Source organism: Taudactylus pleione, unplaced genomic scaffold (assembly GCF_031769625.1).
Source record: "Taudactylus pleione unplaced genomic scaffold, aTauple2 ptg000041l, whole genome shotgun sequence".
Taxonomy (NCBI): Eukaryota; Metazoa; Chordata; class Amphibia; order Anura; family Myobatrachidae; genus Taudactylus; species Taudactylus pleione.
In genome coordinates this window covers 27,095,071-27,107,871 of record NW_028284443.1, presented here as the reverse complement: position 1 = coordinate 27,107,871, position 12,801 = coordinate 27,095,071, and the positions used below count along the sequence as shown (strand labels likewise).

Here is a 12,801-nt window from a genome sequence, read left to right as displayed (position 1 = left end):
AACTGAGCTATTGTCGGCCAACTGTACATGTGCTGCGATTGCACTGCACACACGTCAACTTACCTTTGCAATGTCGCTTGCAGTGAGGATGTAATCGCAAAGTGATTGACAGAAAAAATAAGAGTTATGGTATAACATACCTTAGTTAACTCTTTTTCTTCGAGGTCCATAGGGTCCACAGAATCTACCTTGAGGTATACAGTTGGAGAGATCCATTGCACCAAACAGCTACAGCTTTAAAGCTCCCAGCATGCACTGGTGCCCCTCCCTATAGACCACGCCTCCAACCACAGGCATTCAGTTTGTAACCAAGCCTAACGGCAAGAGACAGAAATTGGAGAAAGAAGTACAATGTACCCAAGAAACACTCAAAATACGAAGAGGGAATCAGTGATACAAAAAAACAAAGAACAGATCCCAACTGAGACCAGGTACATCAGGGTGGGTGCTCTGTAGCCCCTATGGATTTCGAAGAAAAAGAGTTAACTAAGGTATGTTATACCATAACTCTTATTTTCTTCTTCAGGGTCCATAGGGTCCACAAAATCTACCTTGGGGATGTCCTAAAACAGTTCTTTTAAGGGTGGGGACGCTCCTGAGCAGAGAGGAGAATCTGCCGCCCAAAGGAAGCATCCTGGAGGCAAAAGTATCAAATGCATAGAATTTGATAAAGGTATGGACGGAAGACCAAGTGGCTGCCTTGCACAGCTGTTCAATCGAGACGCCATGTCTAACCGCCCACGACTGTCTGACAGACCGAGTAGGATGTGCTGTCTCCTTGTTAGGAACAGGGAGATCAACCTGTATATAGACCTGAGCAATAGTCATATGCAGCCAGCGAGCCAAAGTCTGTTTGTTAGCTGGCCGCCTCGTTTGTGAAACCCATATAACACAAAGAGCGAATCTGATTTCCTGATGGAGCTGGTACGATCCATGTAGATACGAAGGGCTCGAACCACATCCAGGGAAGCTTCACCTGTAGACATGTTTGAAGACTGAAAAGCCGGGACTACAATTTCCTCATTCATATGGAAACGGGATACTGCGTACGAAAGACAGCTCTATTTTGATGAAAAATCAAATATGGAGAGCGACATGACAGTGCTGCCAAGTCAGAAACTCTACGAGCTGAGGAGATAGCGAGGAGAAAAAGTGTCTTCACTGTCCACCATCTTAAGTCCACCTTATCCAAGGGTTCAAAGGGGGGAGCTTCCAGCGCCCTGAGAACCACGGATAAATCCCATGGTGCTACCACAGGGACAAACGGAGAACCCCCTGCAAAAATGTTCTTACATCTCCCAGGGGTGCAATTCTGTGCTGGAACAAACCTGACAAAGCAGAAACCTAAACCCTCAAGGTAGCCAGGTGCATACCGAAGTCTAACCCAGCCTGCAGAAAAGCAAGTACTCTTGAAACCTTGAAAACCTTAGGGTCATATTTTGTTTGGGAACACCAACGAAAATATAAATGCGGCCCGAAGCAGGCTTCCTTGCCCTCAGCATCGTCTGGATCACAGATATAGAGAAACCTTTGGTCTTTAAAACGGAAAACTCAAGAGCCATGCCGTCAAAGCCAGCCGAGGTAAATCCAGATATAGGCAGGGACACTGCACTAGTAAATTCGGTCGTAGAGGCAGTGGAAGTGGACTATGAATAGACATGTCAGATCGGTGAACCAATGTCTACTGGGCCAGGCAGGAGCTATTAGCATTATCCTGTCGCCCTCCTGCTTGAACTTTCTGACGACCCTTAGGAGGGATATTGGAGGAAACAGGTATGCCAACCTGAAGTTCCATCTCACCGCCAGAGTGTCCACAAAGGTGGCTGAGGGATCCCTTGTTCTGGACCCAAACCTGGGGACCTTGTGGTTGTGATGAGATGCCATGAAGTCTACGTCTGGTAGTCCCCACCTGTCCACCAGGAGTTGGAAGACGTCTGGATGAATAGCCCATTCTCCGGCGTGTATCGCATTGTCAGACGGAATCTGGACAGGCCTGCCCTGAAGTAGATCTGTGGCAGAATGAGCGCTCTGTGCACTGCACGAAGCTCCAAAACATTTATCTGTAGGTGACTTTCCTGATCCATTCACCTTGACCTGTCACTGCTCCCCATCCTCGCAGACTTGCATCCATGGTGAGTACCACCCATTCTGGGACCCATAATGGGCGACCCTTGTCTAAATGAGTCGTCTGCAGCAACCAAGCAAGGGAGAGCCGAACCTCTGGCGAGATGCGTATCATCTGAGACTTTATCCAATGATACTGACCCAATGAGATAGAATCCATTGCTGCAGGGACCTGGAGTGGAACTGGGCATACGCCACCATGTTGAATGTGGACACCATGGAGCCCAGCACCTGCATTGCCAAATGAACTGATACTTCCTGCTTGCAAAGTAGACTGTGCACCCGAGATTGAAGTGCTGCAATCTTCTCCTCTGGCAGAAGAATCCTCTGTCCCAGGGAATCCAGCAGCTCCCCTAAGTGCACCATTTGCCGAGTTGGAGAAAGGGAAGACTTTTTCCAATTGATTATCCACCAGTGCTCTTGTAGACCATAGTCATCTGGAAATGACATTGTAACATCTCCTGAGATTGTGCCAATATCAGGAGGTCATCCAAATATGGCAGTATCCTGACTCCTTGTCATCTGAGATGAGCCTGAAATTGGTAATGTTGCTGATCTACTGCCATTCTCAGAAATCCTTGGTGAGATCGTGCAATAGGAACATGCAGTTAAGTATCCTGTATGAAATCTCCAGGCTCCATTGCCAGCATAATTGACCGCAGGGTTTCCATATGGAATTTGGGCACATGGTTGAATCTGAGAGATAGGGCGATGTGACCCATTTGGCTTCTGAATCAAAAATAAATTTATGACTCCCGACCTCAGAAAGGCCCCAATAGCCTCCCAGAAGGCTAAAGATCTGACCGGGACTACCGGAAGGGTTGTACCAACAAACCTCTGAGGAGGATGCCTCAGGAACGTGATGGTGTAACCATGAGACCACCTCTCGAACCCAAACATCCGTAGTTGTCTGATGCCAGGCATGAGAAAACTGTAGATGTCGGCCTCCCACCCTGAGATCTTCCAGGGGAAGGCTCGCCCCATCAGGCAGTGGGCTTATCATTCGGCTTGGAAGCAGGACGTCTGGTTGACCAGGATTTCCTGGTCTGCAGCTTCTTGTGGGAATTATCCCGTCTAGAGGAAGACCCCAAGAAAAGGAAAAGACTCCAGGGCCGCCTTGGACCCTCTATCCGCCTTCCAGGTTTTTAGCCGCAACCAAAGCTGCCAATACCCTAGAAGCCAAAATACCTGCATCAATGACCGCTTCCTCCATATACATAGCTGCTTCTTGCATACCCTGAGATGAGACAGCTGTTCTCTGGTAGCATTCGGCATGCTATCCTCCAGAGCCTTCGTCCATTCTTCCATAGCTTTGGCTACCAGGCTACAGCCATAGCTGGTCTGGTAATAGCTCCAGATAATGAAAACACTGATTTTAAATAGCTATCAATGTTTCTATCTTAAACCTCTTTCAATGAGGATGCTGCAGGAATGGGTAATGTAGAGCTCTTGATCAATCTAGATATATGAGCATCTACTGTAGTGGGAACTTCCCATTTGTTACACTCACCAAGTGCAAATGGGTATCGAGAGGTTAAATTCCTTGTAACATGAAAATGCTTATTTGGAGTACGCCATGCTGCAGACATGAGATTCGTCAGTTGTTCAGACTGAGGAAAATATTCTTTAGCCACCTTCTGACACCTAAATACCGGAGTCTTAGATTTCGGCGGAACCTCCTCTTCCTCTATACTGAGGACAGATCTAACCGCTCTCATGAAAGAGGTGACATCCACAGAGGATTGATAGTCTTCTTTCCCTGAGTAAGACCCAGAACTATGAGTATCAGAGTGTGATGAGGAGGTTGAGCCAGAATTCTGAGGCAATGTCTGAAGAGAGCCTCTCTTATGTCCCTGCTTCTTTACCGCCACTGGTCTATTCGCCTGTACTGCTGAGGGGCTATAGACGGCAGCATACTCTGACTAGAGTGAGCAGAAGAATCACCTAACAGGGATTCATAGGGGACATGTACATTGAAGGATGCAACTGCTGTGGGTATCCCACAGTAGGAGGCAATATAGTGGTAGGAGCAGGCAACGCTGAGACCTTGTCCACCATATGCGACAAAACCTGCGAACAAGACGCCACCCAAGATGGTTCTTGTGTAGATGCAGGTGTACCAGATAGGAAAGGTGGCTGTTTACAACAGGCACTACACAATCCATCTTGCACAAAATCATGACTTGAGCACCGGAGGCACACCCTTCTCACCTTTACCCTCAGACATGACAAATGTGTGATCGGTATAAGGTGTACAGTATAAATGCAATGTGACCCACTTCATATATGAAGAATCCCACACACCTCTTTTTCAGGGGGATGAGGAGAAACACAGTGATAGGTATAACTGACAGTTTGAAAACAAAAGGCAGTATATATACACAGCAGCTAGCATGAAAGTCATATACAATGCATACATACACACACTGCTATTGCAAATTGACTCTGAATCAACTGACCTGCCCCGCCGGGGTATTGGCAGGATATAGAGCGCTATATACCAGACCCAGAGGAGAGGTATACAGGGAGACAGACCAGAACTCTAAGACAACCATCCTGCAGCAGTACACACAAATGCGAACTGCGAGCATCTCACACATGAGGTGGTCAGAAGTAGCAACCCAGAGGCAGGAATCTGTAACTGGTAGTTGCGTCTGGGTCGGGGGAGGAACAGCTGGGGAGCGCCTATCTCCCCTAAGCTGCAATTTTGACGGCACGGCTATGCTGGCCTCACAGTAGTAGATGCTAACTAATGCGCTCTAGTGCGTCTACTACCCAGCCCAGGCGACAGACGACATGGCCCCGGCCGCCTTAGTGAGTACACGTTAAACGAGGCCTTCATCCGTAGCCGCCTCTGGTGCGTCTACTACACCGGAGGACTGGACTGCGTTGCACACGATCCCCTCATGAGGAAACGCTTATCTGCCATCTCCGTGAATCCGATCACAGTCCGGACCCCAGTGCCGCCGCTAGTTAAGCCTCGCTGAGGCCCACCGAAATCCCCAGGGCATATAGCGGTACTTGCATTTCGGCATCGGCGGAGGTAGATGGAGTCGCAGTACCTACGTCCTATTCGGAGCTTAGTATCGCTCATCTCAGAAGTTCTAAAAACTAAGGTAAATCATAAAAGAAAAAACCTGGGACTGCCTAGGCAGTCCCGCTGTTAAACAGGTTCGCGCACCAAACAAAAAAACAATGCCTATGGCTGGAGGTGGGGTATATAGGGAGGAGAACCAGTGCATGCTGGGAGCTTTAAAGCTGTAGCTGTTAAGTGCAATGGATCTGTCCAACTACATACCCCAAGGTAGATTCTGTGGACCCTATGAAGAAAGACCGTTTGGAGGTATGAATGGAGAGTGGTTAGAAAAAAGCTGGTGTGTCATGGCTGCGTTCGTGTACGATGTGAAACATGGCACCTAGATCACTACTGACGCAGCCTGTCTATGTATCCACAGGGCTACCCTAGCAGTCAATGGGCCTGATTCAGACCCACTCGCGAGCGGCTGTACGCTCGCAAGTGGGTCGATGGTCTGCACTGAGCATGCGCACGACGGAGGGAGCTCCGTCGTGCGCATGCGCCAGACACGACGAGCGAAGGACTTTCCTTCGCTCGTTGTGTCCGATCAAAGGGGGCGTGCTGTCAATGTTGATTGACAGCACGCCCCCTTTGGTGGGCGTGCCGGGGGCGTGCCTCCCTGACGGGGGCGTTCCCACGGGAACGCCTCCCGTCAGAAGCCGGCCCACTGACATCACTAGTGATGTCAGTGGGAGTGATTTTGGCTCTGATAGAGCCAAAATCACTCCGGAGCTTGCGGTTGAAAACCTCAACCGCAGGCTCCGGCTCGCAATTTCGATGGTCGCGATGGTCACGACCATCGCGGCCATCAAAATGCACGCTCGTATAGCCTGTGGGTGGTGACCCACAGCTATACGAGCATCCAGGAGGACGCTCCATGAAAAAGGAGCCCGGCCCTCATGCAGAGCGTGCGCTCTGCTCAGAGCGTACGGCTCTGAATGAGGTCCAATGTTCCTTGTCCTTGTGTATAGTCTGCGTATATCCACGCAGTTGCAAACGAATTTGCGATGGCTCTGGTGGGCGTTTATCTTCTTTTTTTGGCCGGCAACTTAACTTGCTAAGATCAGCAGTACCGAAGCCTTAAAAAAAATTTAATCACCCCCTAAGAATACTGATCATCAAAACAGAGTCCTATTGGAGAAAGAGTGCTTTATAAAATAATTATAACAAACTCTAAGGGGGCAATCCAATTAGGTGTAAGTGTGCAAATGCGAGTTTGATTTATGAAACTTGCAAACATTGCACAAATGTGAACTCCAGAGAAACGTGAGATCCAAGTAGAAATGCTTATTCACACTACACGCAGCGAGGGTATGCAAATTTTCTAAACCATGCGACATTTGTGGTGCCTGTACTAACGAAAAAGTTGATTTTGTGGTAATGTGAGGCCATTTATCTTTTTAACACCTGCAAATGATGTAATTATTGGGCCAATTAAGCTCATTGAAAATTTCCAAATGCCTAAATAGTCATTAGGAGAGGTGTCCAAGGGGTTCTGCACTATGGGCCTGATTCATGTTTGTACGCAGTTGCATTCACAATCTCTATTTTATTTGCCACCTTACTTAACGGGTGCCCTCTGGAGCAATTTAATTGTTGCTCTGTTTGGGTACCTGTACCACATGTGCGCGCCCAACTGCACTGGGTTTAGGTGCGCAAAGCTGCTAAACCCGTCTAAAGTACTGCTTTGAAACTCCTGTTTGTGTGCCCAAACTGCCGATTACATTTCTGTTTGCCACCTCAGGAGGTGGCGAGCAGAAATGTGTCTAGCCGCGGCATGTTCGCCCGAAAGGAGCACGAATTGAATTGCTCCATTGGGCACCCATTAGTTAAAGTGCCTGATAAAAGAACGTAATCGCCCCCTTAGTGCTTAGAGTGTGCACCTGCATTCCCTTAACCATTAATTAGTGTTGTAACCAGGAATGAGATCTACAACTCAGTATCTAAAATACTTATATACACTGTGTCGTACTGACATATTACAGTATAAGACAAGTAAGAAAGGGCTCTATACTAGGGTGTTCAAAGTATCGGCAGTTAGTCATGTGTTATGAACTGAATGACTAATGAGAGTGCTCCCATACAGTCCAAAATTGAGAAAGGTCACGTGTATGTTATCTGTTAACCTGATGGATTCCCTGGGATGTGGAAAATTAACCACACATGCCTAAGGAAAGTATACTAAAGAGAAATAGGGATATATGCCCAGTGTAACAACTCAAATACTAGATGTAGTGATCAGAAATCTGAACAGAGTTGGGGTACATAAAAAGAGAAAGAATAGTGAGCCAAAGTAGGGAAAAGATCCATAATATGTTTGTAGCATTGGACACTGATTGTGTACCAAGGCAGCAAATGACCCATTGTAATTAATCAGGTGCAAACTAATGGATATAAAAGGTAGCCATCAGCTTAGAGCTTGCTTGGGCAAAAGGTGCCCAAATTAGTGTTAATCCACAATGAGCAGGTCAATAGATTGTGGAAATAAGAGAAAACTATAAAGGGATACCTTTAGAAGATACTTCCTGTAGGTGCTTGGTTGGAGTGGGACACTGCTGTGCGCACAACAGGTGCCCCTGGACGGACAGATATGCGTTTCGCCATGACTGGCTTGCTCGCAGAGTCAGTGAACCCATACTGTGGCACTTACATGTTTTAACTGAATAATTAAAACTTATCAACATTATAATAATACATAATATATGTGATGATGTTTTCTTATTAGTCATCAGCCCCCAACCTTCCTCTGCGTTCTGCATCACAAAGCCATGTGTTTTGACCCAGGGCTGTTAAACAACAATACTGAGAACTACAACTGATAGATTTGCTCTTGTGGTTCCGTGGATGGGGAGAGCCAGCTAGCTTTTGGTGGCTTATGTGCTTTAACCAAATGGCATTGAAAAAATAAGTGGTGTCTGATAAGTGCATATTGAATTTAAAATATGGACACATTTTTATTGCCTATAAAGTTACAACTGCTCCAATTATCAACTAACATTCTTTAAGGTGATGAATATTAAACATAAGAAAAAAATTAAAAATAAAAGTCCTTTTTCATTTAAATACATACCTATTCCAAAATGTAGCTCTGATTGAGACTGCAACCAGTTGGAGAATGAATCCAGCGCACTATTGCAAAAATAAACAAATAAATAAGAAATTTGTATTATTATTATTGTCTTTTATTTGCAAGACCTCACCATAAAGTGGGGAAAATCGGAGCATAGCTAAAACAAATACAAACAAGGCAGACAAAGTAACTGCAGATGTGAAAATAAAGGGTAGAGAGGGTCCTGTTGATAAGAGAACATACAATCTAAAGTGGGGCATCCACTACACGATTTTAGCAGGCGATTGAACGATAACGACGTCGTTATCGTTCAATCGTTTAAAAATCGTTTATAAATCGTGCAGTTTGGTCGTTAACGATTAACGATGCGCGCTCCCGCTGGTCGTTTGATCGTCTCGTCAGTCGACTGAACATGCAGGTCAATTTCACTTGATCTATTAAAGATAGTTTGCAAATCGTTCAGACTGAAAGATAAAATTTCAAGGGAAAAAATCAAGGGAAAATCGTTTAAAGATTGGACAGGGAGTAGATCATCTAGTGGATGTGCCCCTTAGTTGATCTACTCCCTGTCCAATCGATTTTTAAACGATTGAACGATTACGACGTCGTTATCGTTCAATCGCCTGCTAAAATCGTGTAGTGGATGCCCCCTTAAGGGAAAAAGGGCTAAGCTAATAAAGATGGGCAAGTGTGGCTCAGAGTGGAGATTGGAACCTTGGTACAAAGTATAAACATCTTAGCTGTGTAATTTGCACAAAGTGGTTCCCAAACTTTTTTGAATCACAGCGCCCTAGTGCAACAGCATTGTTTTCACGGCACCCCTAAGTCAAAAGTTTGTTATTCAGAAAAATGTAGTGAAGTAAATTGTGCTTACGTGTCATCCTTAGGTTTGGTTATATAGGGCCATAATCAATTTGGAGCAAAATGTCGGAATCGGCGATAATTTTTCAGTTATCCCCATATTCAGTTTCAAAGACTTTTCGCAGGTTCGAGAAGTCTTTGAAACAAAAAACAGGGATAACCTTTCACCACTGAAATAGGTGACGAAAAAAAGTGCAGAATTGGGGTTTAGGGGTGCAGGCTTTAAAAAATTAGCCTGCACCCCTGGGAGTATCATTTTAAAAAAAAACTGTGTCAAAAAAAGTTTTAAAAAAAAATCGGGACACCCAAAAAAATTAACTTTAAATTTGGGGGTGAAAAAAAAATAAATTGGGGAATAAAATGCCAAACTAACTAAATTAATTCTGGTGGGGTCCCCAAGTATGCGGCAGGTGTTTTCTTCTTCATTGGGCAGAGTAGCGGCAGGTGCATTTTTGCAGAATTTTAAAATTAACTTTAGGGACTTAAAAATATGCTTACCCCCATTTTCATGTACCCCAAATTTGATAGGACTACTTTAAAAAAAAATGTAAGTGCTATTCTTCACCACTTCGTTTTCGCTCCTTTTAAACTGAATACGGGGATAAGCGGGCACGCGCCCGATACTTTATCCCCACTCTAACCTCCGATGTGGAACGAAAAGTCCAGCACGGACTTTTCGCTCCCGTATTGAATATGGCCCATCATGGTGGACAGGTTTGTGCTTCTGTTTGTACATATATTTACATTGACCATAAAGAATTTGTTTTGGTGCTGGACCACCAATCTGAGGCACCCCAGGGTACCACGGCGCACAGTTTGGGAACCACTGATATATGCAGTAAATACCAATGTCTATGATAAATTAGTCTAGTGTTCATTCTAGCACCATGCACTTGTCACAACTTGTACAGTTCCTCTTTCCTGCCTGGGGCATCGCTCTCTGTTCTGGTGCTTCTAGTACACTCAGCTCAGATACTTACCAGATTGTGCTAGAAGCACCAGAGCAGAGAGTGGCACTCCAGGCAGGAAAGATAAACCTTGTGGGTTGTGACAGGTGCAGGGTGCTAGAATGAACATTATAGTCATACTGTGTAATAGGGCTATATCTGCAACTATCCATATACTTTTTTTTACTAAACCTTTGGTGAAACGAAGTCCCGGAGGTGGTTTATGCTTCTATGACCCAACCCTTGGTTTAGCGCTGCATCAGTTTCTCAGGGACTTCTTAGCCTACGCAAGTGCTATGTTAGTTGTTCAGCACAAAGATTATTTTTGCTTATATGCTGAATTAGATAATGTTGCTTCCAGTTTTTGGCCCTTGAACTCTTTCTCTAGGGGTCATGAACTTCCGTATGTGCATGCGCACCCTCTGCTCCCTAGCAAGCTCACAAAACACGAGCCAGGAGTAGCTGTTGACCCTAGAAGCTAGGTAGGGCTGCCCTAATAGCAGGGGAGTGGCTTCTCATTGGAAGCGCCCTCCGGTAGTCCCAAGGGGGATGTAGTTAGGAGACCGGCGACTGTGATGCCGTCGGTCTCAATACTGACAGCTGAATCCCGACAAGGGTCTTAAAATAAGTGTCGAAATACCGACGCCTATCTTAATCCAGACGCCGGAACGCCAGCCCGAACGAGATAAGTCCGGGGCGCCCTTAGTGTTAGCCACGGGGGTGAGGGGTGTAGGTTTAGGGAGGTTAGGCACCGCTAGGGGGGAGGGTTAGGCATTAAGGGGGGGAGGATTAGGTTTAGTCACGTTAGGGTGCGGGGTGGGTTAGGGTACAAAAATTGAGGGTTAGGGGGAGGATAGGTATACTTACCCGATCCCTGTCGTGATACCAACCATCGTGATGCCGCTGTTGGTATTCTGACAGCTGGCATTACATTCCCATTCCGTCCCAAGGGTAGAACACACTTCCCCTTGAGACTACCTGCCCTGCATATGATTAACAGAAAACGCTTCCAACGGGAAGTCACTGCCACTGTTAGTCACATCCAGGGGGCCAGTGCTCACTTTGAATACTGGTGAATTTTCCTGGAGAGGGCTGCAGCCCTTAGGCAAAATCTGCCACTGATTACTTCACATACATTGGTTGAGGGGGGATGAAAATTTTAAAAACATCAGTCTAGATTTTTCCCATGGTTGCCTGTTCCTACATAGGGGGTCTATTTACTAAGCCTTGGATGGAGATAAAGTGGAAGGAGATAAAATGCCAACCAACCAGCTCCTGTCATTTTTCAACCACAGCCTGACATGACAGTTAGAAGCTGATTGGCTGGGACTTTATCTCCGTTCACAGCTTAGTAAATAGACCCCTCAGACCTTTCCCAGAGAAATGTATTTTATTTTTCCAAGTAAAGGGAACAAAGTGGGTACTTTAGTGAAGGTCTTAAGAAGTTTTGATTATTTTAACAATTTTTAGGATTTATTAGTCTCACCTAATGCTGCGTACACACGGTACGATAAGCGGTCAGATTTTAACGATAACGATCATATCGCTAAAATCTGATAAGTCTCTGGCCCCTGTAAACGACCATACGATGCGCGGCCACGTATGGTCATTATCGACCAACTACCGTCATCTGTGCAAGTAGGCAGACCTGGTCGATATCGACAAGGTTAGCCTGCTTACTATACGTTCGCAGGTCGTTATAGTCGTTAAGGGGTTACTGCATGTGCTGGATGTACATCCAACACATGCAGGACGATCAGACAACGATCATCTGATCGCTGCCAGCATACCGTGGGTAGGCAGCGTGAATCTTATCTATTATGAAAAAAATCAAAGGTCATAGATAAGTCAATTATCTCATGCAAGACATCGCAGGTGACAAATTATACAAACAATCTGGGGTTGTGGAAATTAGGTTAGAACAGTGAAAAAGTACACGTCTTCAACCTGATCTCAATTCAATATAAAACAGCCAATAAAATAAAATATCATTCTTGCCAGGTGCTCGCACTGTAGGCATTTCTATCGGGTAGACTGGGGTCTATTTATGAGTTTTAATTCATAAATTCTGTGAGAATGGCTGTTTTTCTCAGGATGGCTACTGGGATGCAGGCGTTGCGTCCACTAAAGCTTCCATCACTTACTACCCTCAGAAGTATCGAGATGGCGATATGAGGTCATTTATGAAGCGCAAAAAAGCCTAGCAGCATTTCTTGTCTCCTATAGCGATCGCCATCTGCGTACGCACCAGGATGCGGAGCGTGGCGGGAACGGGCACGGAGGAGGGAGGACGGGCTGCAGCGGGCAGCGGCACCTGGTACAGCAGGTCTTCCGCATCCGGACACCTGTGACCTGACACATTCTGATTGCTGGTGAGAGCAGCGCATACGGGTCGTCTCCCGCCCCGCGGCCGCCTCTGTACAGCTTATTAGCGCGGCATCGAGCATTGTATTAACTTTATTTTATGAACGAGTGCTAATATATTCAGACTAGTAATATATTGCTAATGCTACTGAATAGATGATATATGCCTGCGCTCCGCCCACTGCCTGGCATCCGGGATCCTCTCACAGGCCCCGCCTCCTGGCGAACGGTGACGCGGCGCACAGGCTATGGCGATCCCTGCTTGTCTCTGACACCCGCACCGCCCAGCGGAAGTGATGTGAGTGCCTTATGCAATTGCAAGTTAACAACAGCCTTCCACGTGCGCCTAAAATCACATG

At 46.1% G+C, this 12,801-nt stretch overlaps 1 protein-coding gene across 1 annotated transcript in view; it reads right to left on the bottom strand.

Moving 5' to 3' along the window:
- Positions 1 to 12,593, bottom strand: part of THAP5 (THAP domain containing 5) — a 30,682-nt gene extending 18,089 nt beyond the window's left edge. The window contains exons 1-2 of the mRNA XM_088457745.1: positions 12,327 to 12,593; positions 8,271 to 8,329 (exon numbers count right to left, since the gene is read on the bottom strand). The gene's annotated coding sequence lies outside the window, so the exon portion shown is untranslated. The remainder of the gene's footprint in view (positions 1 to 8,270; positions 8,330 to 12,326) is intronic.
- Between the last annotated feature and the right edge of the window lie 208 nt (positions 12,594 to 12,801).